The sequence below is a fragment of the Sinocyclocheilus grahami genome, unplaced genomic scaffold, assembly GCF_001515645.1.
Source record: "Sinocyclocheilus grahami isolate Dianchi unplaced genomic scaffold, SAMN03320097.WGS_v1.1 scaffold154.1, whole genome shotgun sequence".
NCBI lineage: Eukaryota > Metazoa > Chordata > Actinopteri > Cypriniformes > Cyprinidae > Sinocyclocheilus > Sinocyclocheilus grahami.
The window spans coordinates 991,479-1,017,073 of NW_015505333.1; the positions used below are offsets into that span (position 1 = coordinate 991,479).

Consider the following 25,595-nt stretch of genomic DNA (forward strand, 5'->3'; position numbering starts at 1 on the left):
CCATAGAACGTGTTCCTCCTCTCTCTCGAGAGCGTCCGGGTTCTACAGCCGTTATTTCATCGTTTCCGAAGAAGGATGGGGGGGTGCCACCTCGGTACTTCAGGGCTCAGTGAGCTCCGATGAGCGAAATTCCCAGCTGCCGCCCGGCAACGGTACGGCAGAACCCATAGAAGAAGTTTCGGTCAAGTTGCTCAGGCTCAAGACCATCTTTCTCCTCACTATTTCCTTACTAAAAAGGATCGGGGGATCTTACGGCACTTTCTGTTTCGTGCCTGGAATTTGCTCCAGGCTTCGTTAGGGCATTCCTTTACCCGAGGGCCGGGTATGTCCCTAAGGTGCCCACTTCTTCACCAGGGCCCATAGTACTTCAGGCATTCTGTCCTCCTCCGTACCAGGAAGTAGGCCAAGAAAGGCTTAATCTGCTCTGTCCAGTTCGAGCACTGGACGCTTACGATGCCCCGTGGCGTAAGGCAGATCAGCTTTTTTCAACTTCATTTCCAGCGTTATCGTTGACATGATTGCAAAGATATTATTTAAACTGAGCTGGATGTTGACATCACTGAATTCAATAATGAACTGTCTTTAACTGAAAAATTAGTGTTTACTATTGTCATTTTGCATTATTGACACTATTTTCCTAATTAATGCTGTTCAGTTGCTTTGACTGCGCTTGTCAAAGGAGGGGGCTTTGTTGAAAACGAAGCATTTGAGAAAGGCGGGGCATAGAGGACCTACAATAATGTACAGTATTTGAAAAAGAATGTGTTTTTTGAACATTAAAGCATGTCAACATATTCTGTTACATCAAATACACAAAATAATGATCTTTAAAAAAGCATCATATGACCCCTTTAATGAATGTAGAATCCCCATATACATACTGATTTAATACAACAGATACACATTTTAGGAAATCAAACTATGCATAGCTTTCTCAGAGCTGTCTCTGCACATTACATTAGGACTCAATGAAGGTTTTTAACAATAAACCCATTTGTACAATTGGACAGAGTTATGAAACCATAGGGCAAAAATTGTTTTTATGAGCCCTTTCTATTAGTATTTCAAATGTATGTTCTCAGAAGGTGTGTAAAAATTAAAAGCTCCATTATTATACTTTTTCACACTTTAATGAGGACAGGAAAAGCCTTTATTGAGCTGAAGAGTGCTATCTTAGCAAATATGGGATTTAGAGCACAGAGGAGGGATCTGGGACAGACGTGTAACAAGAGTCTTCTCCATTGGATTCATGTTACCTTGAGCTCAAATTAAAGCTTTTGGTGTGTAAAATACAGGCAGCAGAGCAAAACGATCTACAAATGAACTCTACCATTGATCCAGAGAGCTGTAGAAAATCCTTTTGAAATTGTAATTAAGGTGCTTCACAGGAGCATTGTCCAGTCACAGTCCTAACAAGACCGCAGTGCACATGATGCGGAACGCTTTAGTGTCACAAACACTTCACAATGAACCCGCAGTCATATCACTAGACACTTCCCCGTCAAATGCATATGTTATAATGGAGGTGAAATACACTTTATCTGGTTGACACCATGTCATAGTGTCTAAAATCTCAAGATGAAGTGAATTTATAACTATAAAACAGAGATTCCCTAACTTTTTTGTCCTTTGACGTAAAATCTTCTCTTGAAGTTTAGGTTAATATTTCAATAATTTTACAACACATTCGTATGTTCATGGTTCTCTGAAGTCAGTCACGTGACATGCACATAAGCAAGTAACATTTTCTGATCTTCTTTAGTAAATGTCATATATTAACAAAAGGCTACAGTCAATACATTAGGAAATATAGTTACATTACCAAACAAAAGTTAAATAAAATTCGTTAAAGTGTTAGTTCACCCAAAAATGAAAAAAGCCGACCTCATACGTCATTCCCCCGGAGCTGCTTCTGTTTACAACAGTGAGTGCAAGCTAGATTAAAGTGATTATTACGTTTTTAATATGGATATGTTTCTTACAAAAACACATCGATTCACTACAGAAGGCCTTTGTTCACCCCCTGGAGCCGTGTGAGACACTTTTTTTTATGGATGGGCGATTTTTATTTAAGTTCCTTTGGACTGATGCAATGCAACCCCCGCTGAGTGGCATTAAACAGCTTGAAAGATCAAAGACAATTTTTTATATAACTCCGATGGGATTCGTCTGAAAGAAGAAAGTCATATGCACCTAGGATGCCTCGGGGGTGAGTAAAACGCAGCCTAATTTAGATTTTTGGGTGAACTAACCCTTTAATGCATTAACTAACATTAACAAATGGGGCCTTATTGTAAACTGTTACTAAAAAGTAACCAATGAAGACAGCCAATGAATATGTGACACTTCCATGAGGTTCACTGACAGCTGAGAAGTAAAACAAAGTTTGCTTTTAACTGTGTAAAACTGCTTGTGTTAATGTACACTGTAATGCCATTTAGCTTTATAATACTGCACTGCATAAAAATGCTTTAATGATGATGTGGACTTCATTTGCACATTCCTCTTTGACAGGATTCATCACACAGACCTGAAGGGCCTTTTGTATAATAAATCATCGATTGGTTTCTTTCCCCTGCAGTTTATCGTGCTCTATGTTGACAAATGCTCACATGCCTTCACGACTTTTTAAATAAAATCGTATTTTTCTATTTTAAAGACCCCCACAGTCAAGACAATAGTCACTAATTTTTGTATCACATGGATGAATTCATCAACTTGAAAGCTGTTTTCTGTCTGCACAGCAGCACTCTGAGCTTTAATGAGAACAAGTGTTTTTAATTGAAGGTCACAGAGTAAATTGCAGGCATCTGCTTAATTTTTTTTCTGCCTGTCTTTTAAGAGAGAAAACAGCGAATGCAACACTATGTGCCCTTCTAAAGACACACTGTACCCTGACAGACTCACCCTGCAGTTCCCCAGTTCCTCAGCAGATAAGATGATAGTGCCGCAGTTCTTCCCCGGTATGCCCCTGAAATAGACAATAAAGATGCCATCAAACCATCAGATGTTAAACTCAGTGATTACACAACAGCAGTAATGAAGTAAAACTGAAGTAAAAACACCATGAGGAGGAAATATCATAGAGATATATTGTTCAGATAATTTGACCTATTTATGACAAGGTTAGATCAGGATGTAAAATGTCATTTGGTGTAATATTAATTATGAAACAATAATACATGATATTTATAGTATTGTAGTAAAAAATGTTTAAAAATACTGTTAATGTAAAAGGTATTTTGAAAATAATGATGAAAGATGTTTACACTAAATATGTTAAGGCACAAATATATATATATAAATATATTTGTTAAAGTTTATATACTGTGTATATATATATATATATATATATATATATATATATATATATATATATATATATATGTGTGTGTGTGTGTGTGTGTGTGTGTGTGTGTGTGCATGTTTATGTGTTTATGTGGGACACAAATTTGTATAATAACATGGGTATGACATAGGTATTACAACGAGAAGATGATTTATGAGGACATTTTCAGTGTCCCCGTAATTCAAAAGGCTTATAATAATTCAGAATGAGTTTTTTTGAAAATCTAAAAATGCAGAAAGTTTCCTGTGATGGGTAGGTTTAGGGGTAGGGTTGGTGTAGGGCAATAGAAATACGGTTTGTACAGTATAAAAACCATTACGCCTATGGAGAGTCCCCATAAACCATAAAAACAAACCTGTGTGTGTGTGTGTTATTCTATTAGAATATATTAAATATTTTTGTTATTATATAAAATATAAATAATAAATAACACATACACACACACACACAACTGAAGTCTAAGAAATAAAGAAATAAAATACTTTTTAAACCAATTATTTATTTTGTTTTAATTTATCTTGAGCACAATTGTTTATCATTGGCACAGGGAACTAAGGAATAACTTTTTATACTTTATAAAGCATGATGATACTATTTTTCTTTAATATCAGGATTGCCATAATTTTCTAAGATAATTGCTAGTCCTGTGATATTTGTAGGCGCACTTGTAAAATTTATGGCCTGTGAATAAATGTCACTCCATGCAGACTACAGAACGCAGAAGGGGGTTGTGGAATTGGGCTTTAAAAGATCCATCATCTGCCCATCCCTACATTCAGATTCTGGACACTTCTCTCAGCCTCCCATTAGAAATCACAAACACAGTCCCTGAAATGCATAAACAGTTTCATTAGCACTGATGTTGCCCATATGGCTAATTTCTCCTTCAGGATTCTTCATTCGCAATAGAGACAGATGCGTGCAGTCTGTGTTAGCGCTTTAGCCATGTGTTCACAACTGAAAACCATTTTGCTAGACATGTTTTTCTCTAGCTGAAAACCATAATGGCTCCACATGACTACTGTCGGCAAACATCCTGCTCTCTAGGACAACATCTCCATAAAACAAAGTTACATCGTCACCAGATGGACAGCCTGCTTTTATCTCGATGCCTAGTATGTGCTGTGCCAGTGGAAGAAGAAATAAAGTAATAATTCACCAAAACAACTGGTTTCTCAAAACAAATTTAATCAAGCTTGTTACAACAACATCAGACTTGCTGAATGAGGTTGAGCCAGTCCAATTATATCTGCTTTCACACAGTGTCACCATGGAAAGGCACAATGGCTGTATTACAGGTAAAATTTCCTGGAAGAACATGTAGTTACCAGTCCAAAACCTTAACCACTGACAACACCATACTACACAAATTTGCATTAGCTACAACCCTTTGGAATTTCACATACTACAATAAAACTATTATTTGAAAAATTAGTCAGCTACACTTCCAAGGTAACAGAAAGTAACGGCAGTAACTTCATTAAAGCTATATTATAAGGGGGCAGTATCTTTTAAAATATACAATGATCAGATTATATGATTCAGGTAACAAAAGTGCTTATTTGGCTCAGAAACAACAAGGACATCAACTAGGATGGCAGCATCAAACTTGGTATAGTAGTTCACAAAAATTAACCCTTAAAGGGTTAGTAATTATTCACCCTCAAGTCATCCTAGGTGTGTATGACTTTCTTCTTTCAGATGAATCCAGTCAGAGTTATATAAAAAATTGTCTTTGATCTTTCAAGCTGTTTAATGCCACTCAGCGGGTGTTGCATGCATCAGTCCAAAGGAAGTTAAATAACAAGCGCCCATCCATAAAAAAAGTATCTCACACGGCTCCAGGGGGTGAACAATGGCCTCCTGTAGTGAATTGATGCGTTTTTGTAAGAAAAATATCCATATTTAAAACGTAATAATCACTTTAATGTAGCTTGCACCAACAGTCCTACAAGGAAGCAGTTTCGGGCGGATGACGTATGAGGTCGAAGTTGCACTTTGGTTTTCACGAGACTCACCGGCGCCATGCGCAACTTCGACCTCATACGTCATCCGCCCGGAGCTGCTTCCGTGTAGGACTGTTGGCGCAAGCTACATTAAAGTGATTATTACGTTTTGAATATGGATATTTTTCGTACAAAAACGCATCGATTCACTACAGGAGGCCATTGTTCACCCCCTGAGCCGTGTGAGACACTTTTTTTATGAGTGGGCACTTTTTATTTAACTTCTTTTGGACTGATGCATGCAACACCCGCTGAGTGGCATTAAACAGCTTGAAAGATCAAAGACATTTTTTAATATAACTCCGACTGGATTTGTCTGAAAGAAGAAAGTCATATACACCTAGGATGATTTGAGGGTGAGTAATATGTGGACTAATTTACATCTTTGGGTGAAATAAACACTAAAACTATACTGCATCCTAGTTTATAAGCATTAAAAAGCAATATTTAACTAAATATTTATTCCTTAAAAAATGACACAGCTGAAAGAATGTTTCAGGAAAAAGGAGTGATGATTCAAATGATTCAGTGAATCATTTTTTTGCAAGTTTGTGTCAGTGAATCATCTAGATGAACCGTCTCAAACAAATCATATCTCCCAACAGATTTTACATTGGACATCATGTGTCGACCCAAAACAGTTCTAGAAGTATTAAAAATCATACATTAACATTTATTCATATCACCATGCATTGCACAGACCCATTATATAAATGTATTGTATAAAATTGTTGCGTTTCATTTATATATAGATTTTCATTATCAGTTGTATAATTTCATAGTTTTTAGTTTAAGAGAGATTGACAATATCGGCACAAGCTGAAGAATACACCAGTCTCCAATACCTCCATGATTTAATGTGCATTTTTTTTGACAAAACTCTGTAACATCCCAACAACTTCAGCAACCTTCTGTCAAGACATGCTGTGTCAAGTGTGCAGACTGCATTGTGTTTTATTTGGTTGGTATAAGGCTGTATAAGTAAGAGAATGCCATTTCATCTTCTCTGTTTGGACTGAGATCCCACCAGTGCTTGCTCACACTCCAGTGTTTGCTAATTGGTTCATTACTCGTCTTTACGTCCCCCTGGAACAACAGGAGTCCTAGTTTATATTGCTGTACAGTTACAAAGTCTTGTCTAGAGAAACAAACAGTCTTTCGTGTTGACACCCTCCAGCGAGCTAAAGGTTGTATTTTTAATGTGAAAGGTTTTCACACGCTGTTTCCAAACTGAGCACTTAAATCACAAATGGCGTAAAGTATCATGATTACTACTCAACTGAACTAACCATTTGACAGAGACTGACAAAACATCCATAATGTGGCAGTGCTTTCTCATTTACTGAGCCAAAAAGATCCATGGGAAATCCCCTAAAAGAATATAAAATATATATTATAAATAAACAAAATATATAAAATAAATATATTTTAAAATATATATAAATAATTATTTGTGTGTGTGTGTATATATATATATATATATATATATATAATGTATATAATGTATTGTATAAAATAAATCAAATATATAAATATATATTAATGTTATAGTTATATATTTTATCATCAATAATGACATACTATACACACATTATATAATTATTAATAATTACATTAAAGAATATTATACAAATATATTTAAAAAATATAATTATGTAATTTTGTTGTATTTCTATATATTCTATATATTTCTATTTTATTACCCTATTATTTCTATATATTATATATTTATTTCTATACTGTATATACACTCATGTGCGCACATTCTTTTTTTTTTGTTTTTGAGAAGTTTATTATTCCAAAATGATCCAGGTGGAACCAATTTGGGGTCCAGATTTGGACCTTGATACATTATTTCCCTTAAAACAGGCCGATGTTTACTGAACACAATAAATCAATAAATAAAACTTTAAATAACATGTGTTTGAAATGCCGAAAATATCTTTCAAGAGCCGAGAAGTCAATCTGTGCAGCAGTGCGGTTCTGAATGCAGATATTATTCTATAATTATGCCACCTAGAGTCTAAATAAGGGATGAACAGATAATACAAGCCAGTTTAACTGTGTTTGCCCAATTAAAGTTTTCCAAACATATAACGAAGCCACATCAAAGTTTAATTCCTTTATTCAAGGTTTATTTGTAGCTGAAAGCACTTCATTTGTATGTGGTGTTAACATTAGCTGACATTGATACCATTCACAAGGCATGACAAATGATTGCATGATACATGGCAAGACACGGTGAGCCCTTCTGTGTGTGAAGCTAGTTTTCCACAATCTGTTCATATTAATAAGTCATGCTCTAAAATGCCAGAGGTGTCTTTGACTGCTTTTTTTAACCCAAAGGGCAGTTTGTATTTAGTTACAAATTCTAGCATCGGTCTGCATTTATCCATACACGCTGATCATCTCCAGTAGCTCTTGGATCTTTTTGGAACTCTAGATTTATTTCTGCTCGTGAGTATAAATCTATCATTACTTCAGGGTGTGTTACCATTAAAGGGATAGTTCACCCAAAAATGAAAATTCTATCATCATTTACTCACCCTCAAGTAGTTCCAAACCAGTATACATTTCTTTGTTCTGCCCAACAGAAAGAGAGATATTTTGAAGAAAGTTTGTAACCAGGCTGTTTTGGGGCACCATTGACTTCCATAGTAGGAGAAAAAAATACTATGGAAGTCAATGGTGCCCCAGAACTGCTCTGTTTCCCACATTCTTCAGAATATCTTCCTTTGTGTTCTGCAGAACAAAGACATTCATACAGGTTTGAAATTACTTGAGGGTGAGTAAATGATGACAGAATTTTCATTTTTGGGTGAACTATCCCTTTAAGTAACCTGTAAGTTGAGTACACATGCATTAATAAAATACATCATTCATTGCAAAGTCAACATGTGGCTTGGGCTTTGCACATAAAGCTCCTGAGACCCAGAATGGCTGAGATGCTTTGTGCACACCATTAGGCATGGGCCGATTACCGGTTTCAAGGTATACCGTGATTTGAAAATGTTCACGGTTTCAAAACCGCTAATATTTTCCGTTATACCGTTCCTGCGGTATGCGCTGTTGTTCATGTCTTCTCAAAGACTGAAAGTGTAAGAATCCCTCAGGTTGAGTGCAGTGTAGAGAGTAACACGACCCTCCTCCTCCTGTTAGTGCGAGCAAGCAGTCAGTCACGTGTGTGTAGGACGGCCGAACTTAAGGAGCTTCCCCTAGAACTTACGCGATTGGCAACCGGCCGTTTTTTGTCTTATTGCAACTCGTCTCTGTTCTGAACTTGCACAAACTTGCAATGCAATCGTTTTCCAATGTCATTTATGTGAAAATATGAAGTCTGTAAACGCCCGTTATCACAGGCCAGAGATGCTGAAGACGTGATACCGTGAAACCGTGATATTTTTGCTTAAGGTTATCATACCGTCAAAATCTCATACAATAATCTACACCCCATCCATATTAAAATCTGAGCTTGATTTATATATTCACTAAGCTCCACTATGGGACTTGGACCGAGTTCTAATCAAACGCATGTGGACTTCTGTATTTCCTCGAAACCCCAGAGTGTTCATTCACTGACTGGATCATGGCTCTCTGCTTTACTGCTTTTGTTCTCTGCAGCAACTAGCGCTCATAATTACAAACCCAACAGAGAGAAAACTAACAAAAGGAGAAATTTAATAATGGAGGCGGCACTTTACATATTCATCTCATATTTGCCTTGGGAACTGGGGAGATTTGTGTGGGGGTGCGAGCACTCAAACTTTCTTCAGGCGATGCACAAAGAGATCATTTGAGATTCCCGTTGTTATCTGAGCTTTTCATCAGCTTTTTACTCGATATACATATGGTGTAATGTAGAATATGGCAGTTGATGGTGTAGTGAAGACAGTTAGATGGTTGCACTCTTGTATTTACTGATAATAATTACCAGCAGGAAAAAATTGAGAAGCGGCAGTGAGATACTGCCTAAACTTCATAAAAGTTGTGAAAAACAACTGGGTCAATGGCTAACACTGTAAAAGTGCCCAAGATGAAGAAAAAGGAAAATCCAATATAAAATGCATGTGCCAAACTCTTAGAAATGTAATCTCTATATCTAGGTTGATTTCATGGTTTTAGAAAACTTGTTATGAGATGACACAATTTACAACAAAAGTTTATTATAAACTTCAATATATATACAGGTGCATCTCAATAAATTAGAATGTTGTGGAAAAGTTCATTTATTTCAGTAATTCAACTCAAATTGTTAAACTCGTGTATTAAATAAAATCAATGCACACTCAACAAATTAGAATACTTCAGAAGACCAATAAAAAAAACATTTTTAGTGAATTGTTGGCCTTCTGGAAAGTATGTTCATTTACTGTATATGTACTCAATACTTGGTAGGGGCTCCTTTTGCTTTAATTTGCAAATATCTAATCAGCCAATCACATGACAGTAACTGCATGCATTCAGGCATGTACACATGGTTCAGTTGATCAGCTGAAGTTCAAACTGAGCATCAGAATGGGGAAAAAAGCTTTTAAGATTTAAGAGACTCTAAATGTGGCACGGTTGTTGGTGCCAGACGGGTGCGTCTAAGTATTTCAGAAACTGCTGATCTACTGGGATTTTCATATGCAACCATCTCTAGGCTTTACAGAGAATGGCCCGAAAAAGAGAAAATATCCAGTGAGCAGCAGTTCTGTGGAAAAACAACAACAACAAAACAAAACAAAAAAAAAAACTTTGTTGATGCCAGAGGTCAGAGGAGAACTGCCAGAATGGTTTGAGCTGATAGAAAAGCAACAGTAACTCAAATAACCACGCGTTACAACCAAGGTTTGCAGAAGAGCATCTCTGAATGCACACCACGTCGAATCTTGAAGCAGATGGGCTACAGCAGCAGAAGACCACACCAGGTGCCACTCCTGTCAGCTAAGAACAGGAAACCGAACCTACAATTTGCACGACCTCACCAAAACCGGAAAATAGAAGACTGAAAAAAGGTTGCCTGGTCTGACAAGTTTCGATTTCTGTTGTGAAATCCAGATGGTAGGGTCAGAATTTGGCATAAACAACATGAAAGCATGGACACATCCTGCCTTGTATCAACACCCTTCAAAAAGAAGTATACTTCAAGTTTATTTTATTAAGTATACTTAAGTAAAGTTCACGTATATTTTTAAGTATACTTTATGTAGTAAGTATACAAATATTGGTGTACTAGTAGTATAGACTCTTAAAAATAAAGGTGCTTCACGATGCCATAGAAGAACCATTTTTGGTTCCACAAAGAACCATTCAGTCAAAGGTTCTTTAAAGAACCATCTCTTTCTTACCTTTTTATAATCTGAAGAACCTTCTTTCGCCACAAAGAACCTTTTGTGAAACAGAAAGGTTCTTCAGATATTAAAGGTTCTTTATGGAACCATTAAGACAAAAAGGTTCTTCTATGTCGTGAAGCCCCTTTATTTTTAAGAGTGTACTTGTAAGTGTACTATTTCAATATTCCTTCAGACTAAATTGGTCCACTTTCTAGTATATAAAAGTATACTTTTAAGTATACTTTAAGTATAACAGTAGTAAACTGTGAGTACACAACTAGTTTACATCTATGTTTTTAGTTTGTACAGCGTCATGAATTCTTTTTTTATAAACACTTGAATGTGGGTAGATTTCATAGATTAAAAATGAAAGAAAGAAAGAAACAACATTTTGAACAAAAAGCTGAAAAAAGAATATGAATTGGATTTAGAGTGATAATCAAAACGTAGATGGAGTCGATCTACACCCCAAAGCTTGACAGTCATTACCTCTTCATGGGTCGATATTTTATTCCATAACGTTACACAGTTTTGATGCGGTTTTATTTCTGATGATCAAGTTAGATTACATGTGGAAGCAGCTGTTGTTTCGGTTTCTTCTTCGCTTGTGTTTTGGAAATTATGTACAGAAGGTGTGCAATAGCGCCCCCTACAGTATAACAATGAAAACATGGATTCCCGAAGCACAAGAATAGCTCAAATATATTTAGACTTTTTCTAAGTATAAGTCAAGTATACTTAAATGTCATTTTAAGTGTATTTCTGAGAAGTGCATAAAATGTAGACTGAAAGTATACTTGCTTTTATTTTTAGTTTAAAAGAAGTATATTAATAGCACACTTGAATAAACCTCTTTTTCGTAAGGGCAGTTCAGGCTGCTGGTGATGTGATGGTGCGGAGAGTATTTTCTTGGCACACTTTGTGACATTGCCATCACAAGATTTCTTGGCTCAAAGCACAAAATCGTCTCAAACTGACATTTGAATGACATTGAATTCACAGTACAGTCCCCCACAGTCACCAAATCTCAATCCAATGGAGCAACTCTGGGATGTGTTGGAATGGGAGATTTGCATCTTGGATGTGCTTCTGACAAATCTGCAGCAACTGTGTGATGCTCTCATGTCAATATGGACCAAAATCCCTGAGGAATGTTTGTAACGGTGGTGGCCCACCAAAATTAAATTGCAGGATTTAAGGTAAGTAATTAAATTGTTCGGGCGCCAGACAAGGCAAAGAATCCCAAAATATTTGCCAAGTCAAAAGAGTTTTTTTTTTTTATTCTATCAATTCCCGGTAAAGCTAAAAAAAACCCACCGATACATAAATTGCCACCTGCACACTAACACACAAGAAAAATACAAATCGATTAAATAACACCCTTCCCAAAACCGTTTCTTTTTAAGTCAGCCGACTATTATTTAATTATATGCACCAAAAAAAACATCAGAAGAAAATGAATGGAAGGAAACACAAATCTTACAAAGTTTTCTTCTTTTTCACTGCATTTGTATAATAAAAAAACAAAGCATTAATTCATTGAGAAAGAGGCTTTCCACATGCTTTTCCACTTGTTCAATTAAATCTAGACAAGATCAACAAGTACATTGAGAATAAAACGGCAGAGTCCTCTGTTCACAAAAACACACAAAAAATGAATCAGTTTTCCTTTAAATTCACTCTTGGGAATTCACTCTTAAAGTTCAAAGTTTCAGTTCTTCACACCCAACAACAACGACAACCAAAAACAAAAAGAGGAAATAATTCCCCTAGCCTTAATCCCGTTAGGTGTGTGCGTTGTTTGTGTGGGCGAGTCTTCGTGCACAGGCAGCGTCTGAGCGGCCAATCAATAGCCTATACAAGGCAGGGAAAGGAGTGTTGGAGCTTCGGCGGGTTTTTCCCAGAGGAAAAGAAACTGAAATACCTGTGGCAGGCGAACCAGTCTGGAATGACATTGCAACCGGTGACCAATGCACAACCAATTTTCTCTGAGGTTTTGGCGTTCACACCCGGTCTGCACAAGCAAATAATCCGACACACTTAGCCACACTTGCCTGCATGTACCGTTCTCGTCACATCTGTTCCCTTCCGCTCACTCCCAGACTTCCGTTTTGCCTCTCTTTTATATCATTTCCCCCATTACCTCCTAATTTGCAGGCAGGGTGCAAAAGCTGATATGGATCCATATCCATATTGCCACATGTTTCCAGCACCTTGTTGAATCTGTGCCATAAAGAATTAAGGCAGTTTTGAAGGCGAAAAGGGGGTCAGTACACCTTACCAGTACCGGGATGGACCCCATTTTCGCCTTCAGAACTGCCTTAATCCTTTATGGCACGGATTCAACGAAATGCTGGAAACATTCCTCAGGGATTTTGGTCCATATATATATATATATATATACACACACACACACACACACACACACACACACACACACACACACACACACACACACATCAAATGTCATGCGGTGCGACTTCCCAAAAACTTGAAATACATAAATACACAGATCCTGTATATATTCGCAACAAATAATAAACAACAAAAATCATTAATATTATGTTTTTGGGCAGACATTTTACAAGATGATCTGAGCCTGTGTTGTCATAAATTAAAATTACCTGATAGTTTAAGAGACTTACTGACTTTGACACACATGTATGACGGTCTTCAGGAGTCCTATCTATCATGTCATTTTTTTAAAGAAATAATACAATATTACACTAAACTACTTAAAAAGGTTTTCTTCTCAATTGCATTGTTTTAATGAGGCTTTTTCTTCATTATAATATCAGGACAGCTGTACCACACTGACATTTTGTACTTTATGCCTGAAAAATAGCAAAATTAACTCAGAAATTATAAGCATGTTCATCGTAGAACATCATAGGTGTCTTCCAATAATTACATTAATAAAGTGCATTTTAATATAGTTTTGTATAAATGAATCAATTCAGGAGAAAAAAATTAGCATGTTTGTCACTAACCCAACTGGCTGTTTTATAAAAGCTCTTCAGGCATTGCATTTGCACTTTCTCACTGCAGAAAGTCTTGAGCATTGTTGTCTGAGCAGCTGTCTTCTTTCACTTGGTACTTCACAGCAGCGACTACAGCCTCTCAAGGCATTAAAACGTGCAATAAGTCACAGTAATGGGTTTCTAATGTTGTGCTGCGCCTGCTCTGTTGGCTAGCTCGCCACATAGCGAAAAACGCCGAAGGCTACTTCTGTTGGCAGTTATGCGGTGAAGTTATCAGCTGTAATCTGAGCTTTAAGGAAGACTTCTGCAGTCTTCAGGCTGAGGGCCTTGACATCTTAGCACACGGCACCCTGGTGGTTGTACATCTACACAGCAGGCCTGCATCCATCTGAAAGGCTCGAGAGCAGCTTTTTCAAACTCGCAGGAGTAGGTGATACATCATTCGTGGAAACGGCAAAAAGAAACAGCAGAGGTCTGGAAACGGCTGTTATAAATTTATGGATTTAAAGATGGATGAATCTCTGAACAGCAGGTACTGCAGCCCCTTTGAGTTGGACACTAATGTTCCCAAAAATGATAAAAGAGCACAGTAACATTTACTCACAGCGATATCCAAAAAAGACTACCGTGATGCATTTTGGAAAGTCGCTCTTGCGTACCTGTGCAAAACAAGCATATTTGTGTGGGTACAAACACAATGGACAACAGGAAAGTGGTTCACTGAGTGGTACTTCCCACACAAATAGTGTCATGCAGATTATCGACCCATGATTCCAACTATAAATGCAGCCTGAAGCAATTAAGTCAGCATGACTTGACCTCTGCATTATTCTGGATACAATAGTTACATGGAAGAGGGCGTGACAAAAGTAGCGAGACATCCAATCAGAAGGGCAACCGGAAAAGGTGATTATCATACACCATGTTCCTTGAGGCCCAAAAGGAAACCTGTTTATGAGCACCTAATTTCACCGGTATCTGCGGAATAATTTTCATCGATGCACACTCATGCTGACATGATTGGATTAGCCAGTACATTTAATGAGATGTCATTTCTATTGACGGCCATTGAGCAGTGATGACTGTCTGTCTTTTCAGAACGCATTAGCCTATTAACCTGCATTCACAGCAGATTGTAAGGTTAAACAATTGTGTCAGGCGTTGTCTACCTACTGACTGAAGATCATCGTCACATTTATTTACAGACTAAATGTGTTCAGTAAATGGTATGGTGAGCACTCACACAGAGAGCTCATCGTGACTTACTGATGGGTTGCAGGTGTTTCCATACTTTTTTCTGTTATGTACCCAATCCTCCTCACTTAAATAACAGCTAAAACAGCTTTTTTTCTGCATTGTGGTGGGAAAAAAACGAAATCAAATTCATTAAGTCTCTTAAAATATCAGAGAATTAGATTTTTATGACTAGAAGGTTAGTTTTACAGTAATCGTAACATTTAATTTGATGCAGCTCCCCAAATCTTAAATCATATTTATGAATGTTTTTAAAAAGTCGTCAAATGGAAACATTTCTGACCATTTTTATACCATATAAAATCAACATAAATAAAAAGTGCACATCATTTCTAAGAACTATGCACATGTTTTAATCCTGTAAAGCCTGAAATACAGTTATAGCCCATAGTTGGATAGATAGATAAGATTATAGATAGATACATTTCTGCCATATGTACATAAACTGACAGTCACCACTGATAAAGCTACCACTAAATATTGTAGAAACTTAATTTGCTGTAAAGTTGCTTTGCGGTGTTGCGGTGTTGCAACAATATATAGTGATATTCTCAATGTTACTCAGAAGACAGGATACAGGTTTAACTCATTTGAAATACTAATGCTTAATGTTACACTGTCAAAACTTGAATTATGATCAGAGCTCTGTAGCAGAACATATAATGCAATGCAATATAATGATGATTGACAGATGTACACATAAATGTTTCTCAAAGGTCTGATGTATCATATTTGATACTCACATTTTAACGCTTTTTGTAAAAAATAAATAAATAAATACATTTGTATATTTATTTATCAGCAAAGATTTCACAGCAAAAAGACTCATGAAAGTTCCCTGCTAAAAAAGTTTTTAAAAAATCAATCAGATGACATAAGATTGTAGAAGGTTGTGTACAACATGTTACATGTTTATGAGCAAAGTTGGTCATGTTTATGATTTAGAGCCTCAGAAATTATTTCAAATATGACACAGTAGGCTCTTTTTAATTTTCCTTTTCTTTATTGTGGACTCTTACTTTTCATTAACCCATAAATCACATTCAGCCCCTACTCAAACAAAACTCTAAGGGGCAGTTTCCTGGGTTATCCACAATCCCTGCCGGTACGAACCGCAACCCGCAACCTTTGGGTTATGAGTCCGACTCTCTAACCATTAGGCCACGAATATAAATAAACATATTTATTGTTGAGCTTTGCAAAATATGAAGTCAAGAAAACAGCACAAATTAGATAGTCAAAAAAAAAGAGCTGAAGCATTGAACATTTCCATTTCCACCATTAGGACAATAATTAAGGAGTTCCAGTCAACAGGAAATGTTACAAATAGTATATTGTCTGTGTGCAACGTGAGGAGGAGAGTTTGAGTGGCAAAAGACTCTTCAAGGATCACAGCTGTATAATTGCAGAAAATAGTTGAGTCAAAAAATTTAAAAATAAATAAATAATAATAATCAAATAGTACCTACATCACCACAAGTTTTTTGGGAGGGTTTAAAAAAAAATCCTCTGCTCTCATCCTAAAACAAACTAAGACACGACTGGAACTTCTAACGAGACTGCCTTCTATGGTCAGATGAAACAAAAAAATAGCTTTGTTTAAAGGAAACACTCAAGGTGGATTTGATACACACAGTGAAATAAATTACTCCATGCCCACGGTTAAATATACTGCTGGATATTCAATGTTGTGGGCCTTCTTTTCTGCTGGACATCTTGTTCATATCATGGATTCTATCAAACAGCAACAGTGCCGTGGTTGGATTTTCCAACACATCAGTGATTCAAAAGAACCATCAAAATCAACACAAAAATGGGTCACTGAGCACAAAACCAAGTGTCTGCCATGGCTGTCCCAGTTCCCTATGAGTGGGGTGACCTGAAGAGGAGAAACACCATCATGGAGCTTGGAACCTGAAGGATCTGGAGTGATTCTAGATTAAGGAATGGTCTCTGATCTCTTGTCAGCTGTTCTCCAAACTCATCAGGCATTATATGAGAAAACTCAGAGCTGTTAAATTGGCAAAAAGAGGTTGCAAAAAGTATTGAATAAAAGGGATCCATTAATTGTGGCCAATGTGTATTAGAGAAAAACATTTCTTTCATAATGAGATTTCCCGTCCCTTCCATTTTACTTCAATGAAAGGTTAGGGTTTTGTGATTTTTTTTTTAAATATCAAAATGATTAACAGTGCAGAATTATTTCCAAATGATTCTTTGTTCATATCTACCAATAATTTTCATATATAAAGACTGGAAACACAATGTTAATCTGAAACCTGCCTCCTGGTAGCTTTAATTTAAGCCTCAATATAGTCCTGAAGTAGCTCTAGTCTTCCTCCAGGAAATCAGCCTATTAAATTCTGGACTAGACTAAGTCTAAGACTATTTAAAATCATGACAGCGAAAGCAGATTTCTGTTAACATATAAGGACTTCAGAAGAAAAATATGTGAAGCTGTTCAAGCACCCCCTTGGTTACAAGTACTGGTTGAGAATCACTGATGTCACTTATGTGATTGATCTCCTAATGAAGCTCAAAAGAAAGAAGTTTACTTTTCCAATTAGCAGAGTAGGTTTTTGTGCAGTCATCTATAATGGAGGCAGCAGGTCTCAGAGCTGCAGTGGCATCGTTCAGACGCTGGGATTAATGAGTTGCTGTTGAATTAGGCTGCTGAGAAATTCTGTTCTCCAAAGAGCCAAGCGGCAAAGGAAATATCTTCACAGCTCACCAGGACATCCAACCCACGCTCTATTTACACACACACAGGGGTGAGACTGGTCAGACGCTGAGGGGTATGTATCAGCAATGTTGGCGCCCACCAAATATAGAAAATCTGGGACTGAAAAGCTCCCAAAAACTGTTTTTGCTGAAGACGTGACACAAAGGTTAATGCCAGGGTCAAAATTAAGAAAAAAATACCTTTCGAAAGACATCTTTTTATAGTCCGATGTACGTTGTACACTTACTACTTTAATTTGCAGAGTGGTTTTAAGTTTGGTTTAGAACTTAGCAGGCTGTTACAATTAGTAATATTTAGTATGCGTTCTTTCAAGGGAATGACTCGTTCTCGTTCACTTTCATACACCGACTCATTTTTCTTTCTATTTTGAAGCGTGTCACTTCTAGCATGAGTCTGTAGTATCCGAATGGGGGCTGTGAAGTAGCATTTAATTGGGTTTGACTTAATGAATGAATACGCCCAGCTTTGAGGAATCAGTTTATCACGCATTTCGCATTCGCAGTTCTGCTGCTGATTGACAACACTGCAAATGCTCTAGCAATAAGAATGTAAAAATATTGGTCATGCAAATAAAGCAATCATATTCATCATAATGGTCATCTTTATAGTTGTTGTCTTGGTGTTCTCTCTGTAAAGAAATATCTTTTTTAACGAGGAATCATGTCATAATCTTTTTAATTTGCACCCGATTGTGTGTAGCAGTGACTATAGCGTGAGCCAACAGAACTTTTTCAGGATTCTTTGATGAATAGAAAGCTCAAAGGTACAACATTTATTTGAAATAGACATTTATTAGTAAATGTATAATTTCATATCTATGTTTAAAAATATTAAATAAAATACATACTGTTTAAAATCAAACTTTTAGTTATTTGTAGGTTTAATGGGACATGCATTTAAAAAATGGATTTTGACAATCCACATTGAGGGGCTTATGTTACAAACTCCTTTTCACCTCTTCACACACATAATAAAATGGAAATAGACTTGTTTCCTCTTAATACAGCAACGGCCTCAGTGAATTCTCCATAAAAGCTTTCCTAAACATCAATGAATTCTCCTGTGAGTTACGCTGAATAATGTGAGCGATGGTTGGGGTGACTGGTTGGCTTGCTTTGCATTCCTAAATATATGTTTAAGAGTTTAAAGTATAACAAAAATTACACACTTGGTAACCTTTCGGTGAGTGTGTGACAGAAAGAGATAAAGTGGCGTCGGTGCACAATATAAATAATTTGATGAAACTATTCTTGCAGCAACGCTCCCGTGGCAAGCTGACTCATTGGCACAGCTGCGGGAAAAACACTTTCATCTTCTGTGTTTCATCTTCCTTGATTATCCATTCCTTCTTTTCCCGAAAAAAAAAAAAAAGCCTTGTGAATTCTCACCACCAAAGGTTTAATATTTATCCACACAATGTACAATAACAGTTAGATATAGTCAGTGGAAGATTTGTTTTTTATTCTCATATTTAAATATTTGCAGCTCTCTGAGCTCTTTTTTGGAGTTAAAGATGGAAGATGAATGTTATGTTTTAGAGCAGATGAACATGTTCTACATCTAAAATTAGCATCATGTATTTACAGCTCTTGAGATTTAATCACTTCGCTTCTGTATGTTAGAAAGATGACTGCCATATGGATATAGAGAAAATAATCAAATAAGTCTTCCTGAGAGCCTTCTGTCGTGAGATTTAGCTGACAAACAATTAGTAATAGGGTAAATTTTAGGGTAAAGCATTGAAAAATCACGTCAAACTGTTACAACTCCAGGCAAAGTCTCAAAGTTGCCACTAAACAGGACAGCTTTTACTAGAAAAACTTTTCAGGATGTCACTTTTTGAAAAAAGAAAGAAAAACTATTCTTCAGAAAATTTAAAGGGATAGTTCATCCAAAAATGAAAATTCTGTCATTAATTACTCACCCTCATATCGTTCCAAATCCGTAAGACCTTCATTCATTTTCGGAAAACAAATTAGGGTATTTTTGATTAAATCCGAGAGCTTTCTGACCCTGCATAGACAGCAATGCAACTGAAATGTTTAATAGCATAAGTGTTACCACCTTAATTATATGAGGCTATAAGAATATTTTTTATGCACAAAAAAAAACGACTTTATTCAATGATTTCTTCTCTTCCAGGTCCCTCTCCGCCACCATTCACGGCAGTACCATGACGCATGTTTGTGCATTCCTCTGCTTGTAAACAAGACGCGGTGCATCCGGGTTCTAGTTCAAATGCCGGCTCCTGCGTCAGCAGCATCACACACATGCATCGTGGTACTCTCGTGAATGGCGGCAAAGACTGATCCGAAAGAGAAGAAATCATTGAATAAAGTCATTATTTTAGTTTTCTTCGTGCAAAAAAACTATTCTCGTAGCTTCATAAAATTACGGTTGAACCACTGATGTTACATGGACTATTTTATTTATTTATTATTTATTTATTTCAGGTTTATTTAACAGGGACAATGCACATCAACAATACATAAATGCACAATGTGCCAGAATTAGCCAGAAGGCTATTTTGCATCTGCAGTCCCTGGACTGATGGTAAAATTGTCACCCAAGATTCATTAACTGGGACAAACGGAGTGAAACGTTTATTTGTTAGCTTCCTGGCTATCAGAATCAAATTATGATCTGATAGTCCAGTCAGCATATTAAAAGATTTGACAATTCGTTTTGGTCTATTACTAAATATTAAATCTATTTGTGTTCTTGTTGAATTTGTTACTCTAGTGGGCCCATTTATCAATTGTGTAAGATCAAAGTCATTAATGATCTGTTTTAAAGTTTTTCTTGCCGATTTTTCCTCCCAATTAATGTTAAAATCTCCCATGATTATCACCTCCTTATTAAAATTACATTCCTTTAACATATTTTTAAAATGCTCATAAAATATATTTTTAGATGATTTAGATTTTAGCTCATAAAATTTTAACGATGTCCTTAATATATTTCTTGCCCCATAAAACATTTCAGTTATGTTGTTGTCTATGCGGGGTCAGAACGCTCTCGGATTTCATCAAAAATATCGTACTTTGTGTTCCGAAGATGAACGAAGATCGTATGTGTTTGGAACGACATGAGGGTGAGTAATTAATGACAGAATTTTCATTTTTGGGTGAACTATCCCTTTAACATTTGGAGAAAAATGTCAACCAAACAATATGCTTTAAACGGACACATGGGTCAATGACAAAAAAAGAGTGTCAATTATAGAGAAAAGGAAAAATCTTGGTAACACTTTATAATAACTTTCATTAATAAATCATTAACAAACATTATATAATGCTTAACAGATCATTTGTTAATATTTACATAGATAGAACTATGAGATAGTATTATGTTTACTAATGTACTTTTCAAACATTATCTAATGATTAACAGATCATTAGTTCCTTTCACACAGTAATACCAGTAAATTGCCATCAAATTACCAGAACAATTTTTACCGGTAAATACAAAAATATGCTGTTCACAGAGGCAAGGACGTTCCATCTTTTTACCGGTAAAGCTCCATTCACACATCAGTTTCAAAATACTGTTAAATTCTGTGACATCATTAACCAGAAATGATGTTGTGTTTGTAAACATGTTGGAGGGGTTTATGTGGTCAGTGTTTTTGTTGATGTTTTCATTTTTGTGTCGAACGTTCACATTCATGCAGCTGCTTTTGGCCCAGAGACATCGTATTAGACGACTTCAAACCAAACTAAATGTAAACGGAGTAAATTTGCAACAGAATCTTATGATTGGCCCACAGTAGACGTCTTGCGTCAGTGTGTTCTGAACTCATACGGTAATCTTCATTCTGCGTTCACGTACAGCATCATACCGGTAATTTACTGGTAATGTTACAACTTCCCTTTGTTTGTTCCATCAGTTTACCAGTATTTTTGAAAAGGTCCTGTTCACACATGATCTCTTAATGGTAATTTACCGGTAATTTACCAGAAAAGACTTTATGTGTGAAAGGGGCTATTATTTTATGCAAATCGAAATGCTTACAAATGTCATTAAACTTTCAATTCGTGCATTTTTTTTTAATCTTCAAATGATTTTGACAGATGGTTTACAATGATTAAAAGCTTCATTAATAAATCATTAACAAACATTACATAATGCTTAACGGATCATTAGTTAACGTTTACAAATGTCCTTAAACTTTTCAATTCATACGAGCATGCACTTTTAAAAAATTTACAAATGATTTTAACAGAAATTATACAATGATTACACATTTATATGTTAATGTACGTTTGAATGCTACTAAATGTCATTAATCTTCAGTTTACATATTACCTAATGTTCTTTTTTACATTTACAAATGTTGTGAAAAAAATAGTTTAATTAGTCATTTTAAGCACTTCACAAACTATTCATGTTAACATATTATTCATTGTACACTCATGGTAGGTCTCTCTTGAGAAATCAATTTCTCTATTAAGAAAATTAACGTTTTATTATTTTTATTTTTTCAGGATCCCCATTGTTGCACGTTTCATGATGCCGTTCCTGACCACCGTTTTAACACCGTGGGTCGTACAGCACCATTACTAATCATCAGAAAATCTTGCTCACTGCTTTCGTTGCTCAAAAATTTAGCAGCACTGCAATTTAAAAGGCACCAGCTGCATCAATCAACAGAAAAAAAACAAGAACAACATCCAGCAAATGACAGCGTTTAGCTTCTCAGCAGACACAATTTTCTTCTAAGCACAAACAAACTCATTGGACCTCCTTAACACACTCACGAATGGCACAATAAGCAACCATTCATCACAAAGGTACTTACAAGAGAAGAAAAAGAGCAAGAAAAAAGTGTGTTAAAGGGAAAAAAGAGCCCCAAAGAACTAATTACATAGATGATCATTATTCTTCTTCTGCACACTGCAGCAACAGGACATTACAGTCCAGTCTCTGGCACATCGGGCCTGTCATCATACCTTTGCAGCAGGACAATCAAGAAGCCGCGGGTGATGGAAATCATATCTTTCATTAAACTACAGAGAACAGCTCAGCATTTGCTCCCTGAGCACTGCTGCAAGTGTTAATGAATACATTGGTAGAGCAGAGACAGAAGAGTATGTAGGCGCGTTTCCATTACTGATTTGTGCAAAACTTTGGCGATATTTTATAAATGTCGATAAAATGATTGCGAAATGACGGAGTTTCCATTAACCAAAGTTATGCGACTAAACCGTAACCTTTTGCCTCTCGCGATAAGTCATGGCAACGGATTTTGACGCATTTTGGCTATATTTATTCAAAGGAGGCGTATGCGTGTATCTTTACAGAAGCTGCACAGTGAGCCGCTTCAGAAACGTGCGTGGCGCGGCTGGAATAAACACAAGCATTGACTAGAGTGGCCGTAATCAGCTTCAGTGGCCGTATTAGAGCCACACTACACCGCAGACGTGTGCAGTGTAAATTGTCTAAGCATTAATGGTAGGGAAAGCCCCTTATACTGGAGAGCGCCCACGTATGATGTGGAGGTTAAGAATAATCATATGACTTTTTACATATGCCATGTGACCTGTAAATGCGAAAAAGCCGTTTCCATTGCAGTTTTGCAAATTATTCCTTTTTTGCATTGCCCGAGAAACCACCTCATGCGAGCGTAAAAACTTTTTTGCGATATATGGGCGTTTTTGCGAAATTGACGTGTTTCCATTAGGCGTATTTTCAATTCGCAATTTCAATTTGCGCAATTTGAAGGGTAATGGAAATGCGCCTTGTGATGTCTTCATCAAGACACGCTCGAGCAGGTCACATGACCACTGTCTCAGCGGTTTACAGCCAAAGGCCAGCAGAAGGGACGTCCACTATCTATAGGGGGGCATCATCACTGCTGCAGGTGTGCAGGAACCCCCCGCCTCTTCTGCTGTTGTTTCTATCTCCCCTACAAAGTTTGAAGGCTTTTATATAGAAAAATAACTGTCACATTAAACAATGGACGAAAGCACTAAGAAAAATCAACATGTTATTTTTTTGTAGCTGTGTTTCCAACAGAGGAAAACATTATTGCTCTTTCATAGCTAAAGAGATTTTGTCAGTAGTGTTTCATTTAAAGAAATAGTTCACCCAATTATTTTCTATGTAACACCAAAGGAGATTTTAAAGCACAATATTCAAGCTGCTCTTTTCCGTACAATGAACGGGGATGGTGATACTGATAAGCTCTCGTGTCTTCAAAACTATACTACGTCTTTTTAACAACCTTTACTCAGCAGGGGCGCATTAAAGGCATAGTTCACCCAAAAATGAAAATTTGGTCAACATTTACTCATCCTCATGTGTTCCAAACCTGTATCAGCGTCTTCGTTCCAGATATACTGTATACAGAGTTCTGGCATGAAACTCTAAATGGCGCAGTCCGATAGGTCTAACTCAATCTGACCTAATGACATCATTATCACATGGCACAGCTGATTGGTTCTCTCCCGTATCGGTAGCCAATGAGCTTGCTGCTCAACATTCAAATATATGAATAGTGCTTGCAGAGCAGTTGCAGCTTGCTTCAGAACAGCTAAATCAACATCTAAGATAAGTGAATGCTCTTCTAATCCATATCGCTGTGTGTATTGCATGGTCTGCCTAATTGAATAAAAAAATGACCAACCATAATCAAGTTTAAACTAAGTGTCATGTTAGCAGTCTGCATTGTATGCAGGAGCGAATATTAAGCATATTAGCTGCAGCATTTAGCATTTGTGTTTATACAGCTGGAGCAAAACGCAGTTTAGAGCATATGCAATCGCTCTGAGGACACACACTGATAGTAACGATCATGAAACAGGTTAAATTAAATAAGCATTCTTGTGTGTGCATTTCAAAGTGGGCGATTATCCCAGTGTTCAAGTTCTTTCTAAGGTCGATGTTTTCATTGTGATGAGTGTGTGGCTGATTTCACGCGCTTATCGCAGTCATATCAATGACAGTGTTGCAGGAGACGCTGAAGATCACTATCTACGGCTGTAACAGTTCCGAGTGAAATGCATTATGGGTAGTGTAGTTCGGAGAAATGTGCTCGTGCAACATGTGCTCTCGCTCTGCTGTGTAATTCAGAAAACGGAGGAAGAACATTTGTATTCTGCTTTTATTTCAGTTCATTCAGGGGTTTTTGTGCACTGTAACTTTTGACAACTTGTATCCGCACGAGAGAGTAAAATGGCATGTATCGGCTAACTTTGTCCGTCTCATTATTGCACGAATATGAATTAACAAGCTGTTATGCTGCCGCTGGGACTGATGAAGTGGAGAAAGTAACAGCAGTTATCAAATGAATAATTATGATATTTGCTCAGGTGGATGCTGGGGTCTTATCTATCGGATTGCAATGCATATCCATTTTTTTAATTAAACATTAGAATTGTTAAATTATTGCATATAAATAGATTATGATCCACAAATGAATGTTCAGCGAAGTGTAGCTGTTATCTGATTGGCTTGAGTAGACAGTGGGTGAAGTCCACTTATTTGTGGATTGTCAGCGTCTTGACACTAGAAATGTTTCAAAATCCACAAATGCACAGCGAGCGATCCACAAATGCATGCAGCGATCTACAAATGCACAGGACGCGATTCACAAATGAATGGCAGGCAAAGTTGTGTTTGTGACACAAAAATGTATTTGTGAATATGCAAATCTCATTTTATTTATTTGTGAATAGAATTAATGTTTGTGAAACTCTGAGATTTATTTGTGGATCTCATTCTATTTATTTGGAATAATGCAACAACTCTACCCCCATACCCATTCACTGCAGAGGATCCATCCATTTTCACTATTCTGTATTAAAATAATTTAGATATTAAGGAAATTTTTCATACAAGTAGCTCATATGAGTAAAGCACTGTTATCACACAGGTTATATATATATATATATATATATATACATACATATAAATACAGCTTTATTTTCTTTCCACATTTAAACC

At 36.6% G+C, this 25,595-nt stretch overlaps 1 long non-coding RNA gene and 1 pseudogene across 1 annotated transcript; one reads left to right on the forward strand and one right to left on the reverse strand.

The window, feature by feature from the left end:
- LOC107592558 (copine-5-like) overlaps positions 1-25,595 on the reverse strand; it is a 178,539-nt pseudogene that overhangs the window by 76,758 nt on the left and 76,186 nt on the right.
- LOC107592559 (uncharacterized) lies at positions 11,372-14,898 on the forward strand. Its single transcript, XR_001609993.1, has 3 exons — positions 11,372-11,538; positions 14,237-14,240; positions 14,888-14,898. It is a non-coding gene; the product is annotated as an uncharacterized lncRNA (long non-coding RNA).